Here is a 2,500-nt window from a genome sequence, read left to right as displayed (position 1 = left end):
TCTTTGTCAATTTTACGCTATAAATATGGAAAGTAAATTTCATCATATTTGAATATTATTAATGATTTAAAACAAATACAAACATTTAAAAATATAGTTCTTGATTTGATTACGCTTGGCCAATAAGATGACGGGAATGTTTCACGCGGAAACTCGGAATTATCGTCTGACTAGAAAAATGCCAATTCGCTCAAAAATTGACAATTTTTCAGTGCTAGTGTGACAGCGCCTTAATTTTTTTTTTTTTTTTTTTACTTTATAGAAAAATTGGACTGTAAACAGTTCTTGGAATAGTACTTTCTCATATTTAACCTATTCACGCATGTTGACGTCCTATCACGTGGTCGGAAAATACCCCTGGACCCAGGTGACGTCCTGAGACGTAGTGCATTTTTCACCAAGTTCTGGGTGGAGCACTTGTGACGTGCTGAAACATCAGCAATAGAACACTAGATTGTAGCTAAATATAATCATTTTTCATAATTTCTTTCTGTTACTTTAGTTTAGGTGTTTGAATGTCATGACCTAAAAAAAAAATAATAACTTCACAAAAAACAACATGATATTGATGACTTCATGGTAATCTCTGCTTCTTGATCAGTTGAATAAAAAGATCCGAGTCGAAAAACTATTATAACATCAAATGTGGTTGGCCATGAAATAAAATGAAATAAAAAATCACTTAAGTAATATTACTTCTAATTTGTCAATTACACTTGATATCCCGTCACATCATATCATAAGGTATATGTACATAATCACATGTACATGTATGATTATTTATATTGTTCTTTTCATTTTAGGAAAAAAAAATAATAAATGAAAAATAAGCATAAAATATCTTTTGATGCCCCACTAAAAGATAGCTTCCATTTTCTATTGGTATTATCATATAGAAGTGAAGAATATAGGCAAAGTTCAATAAAATCAAACTAGAAAAGCATTTCTGTAACATGTTTTTTGACTAAAATAACTTCTCTGAACATAGCAATATTTTTACATGCCTTTACATTATAGACACAATCATGCAAACCATAAGAATAGGGTGGGTCATAAATGCCCTGAGAGGTTAAGTGTGGCCCCGCGCAGCAGAAAAACAGTCCAAAACGATACGTCACGAGCTTGTTATCTTCCCAGCAAGAGCGGGAGTAGGCGAAGTTACATCCTGTCGTGAATGGATAACACTTTATCATGTGTTTTTATATGAATAAAGCAAGATTTCCAGAGTGTAGGTTATTCACGTTAACCCATACTTCCTTCACCCATTCACGACAGGACGTATTTTCGTCTACTCCCGCTTAGGCCAGGGAGATAACAAGCACGTGACGCTTTGTGCCGGGGTGTTTTCTCGCTGTGTGGGGCCGCGCTGAACCTCTCAGAGCATTTTTCACCCACCCTATTCATATAGTTTTCATAAATGCATCTACAATGTAAAGGTACACAAAAATATTGCCTTGTTCAGAGGAGTTATTTTAGTCAAAAAACATGTTACTGTAATGCTATCTTTTAGTGGGGCATCAAAAAATGTTTAAAACTTTTTTTTTTCTTTTTTACCAAAAACAAAAAGAACAATATGAATAGTCATACATGTAAATATGTGCATGTACCTTGTGACGTGACATAACGTGATATCACATGTAATTGACAATTTAGAAGTATTGCATTTGTAATTTTTTTATTTTATTTTATTTCTTGGCCAACCAACATTTGATTTTGCAATAGTTTTTCATATCAGATCTGATTATTCAACCGATCATGATGCAGAAATTACCATGTTGTCATCAATATCATGCAGTTTTCTGTGATGTCATTTTTTTTTACTTAACCCTATGACGACGGTGCGTCACACTCGTGTGACACAGACAAACTCCCGATGCCGGGGCATCATGCCAGTGTGACGATTACAATGCAATATTGCAATCACCCGGCATAGGGGTCTTCGCGTAGCGAGTGCCCCGTCGGAAAGGGTTAATATCTCATTTTATGACACTCATATACCTAATTTAAAGTAACATAGTTTAAGAAATTATGTTCAATGATTATATTTAAGAACAATCTAGCGACTTATTGCCCTTCCCGGAACTAGGCAAGAAAATGCACTTGTCAGGATACCACCTGGGTCCAGGAATATTTTTCGAACACGTGAAAGGATGGCAACTGGCGCAAATGGTTTAATTGATAAACTAGAGCTGAAAAGGAATTCTGAGGTAGTGATGGGTTTACACTTTTATAAACCCAAAAAGACCTATTCACCATAATTGTGGTTTCCTAATTCTTGTGCTGTCATGATCACACATGAGCTGTCTGTCTTTTTCAGCATGAATGAGACATGTACTGGTACCATTTACCACTAATAACTATGGTGCTGTTTACCATAGATCTGCCTTGTATACTTTGGGAAAAAAAAAAGATTAGATACAAACCAACCAGTGTGACTCTTGTATAGCTTATGAAAAATGTCAATAATAAAGATTTAAGTAAATAAAATAGGAACAAGAAG

The 2,500-nt window shown here is 34.6% G+C and overlaps 1 protein-coding gene across 1 annotated transcript in view; it reads right to left on the bottom strand.

The window, feature by feature from the left end:
• wdb (serine/threonine-protein phosphatase regulatory subunit widerborst) overlaps positions 1–2,500 on the bottom strand; it is a 30,721-nt gene that overhangs the window by 6,471 nt on the left and 21,750 nt on the right. The window lies entirely within an intron of this gene.

This window comes from Penaeus japonicus, unplaced genomic scaffold (genome assembly GCF_977035675.1).
Source record: "Penaeus japonicus unplaced genomic scaffold, GWHDUDI00000001_assembly GWHDUDI00000020, whole genome shotgun sequence".
NCBI classification, from domain to species: Eukaryota; Metazoa; Arthropoda; class Malacostraca; order Decapoda; family Penaeidae; genus Penaeus; species Penaeus japonicus.
Note: the sequence above shows the minus strand (reverse complement) of the source record. Positions and strands in the feature narration are given on the sequence as shown.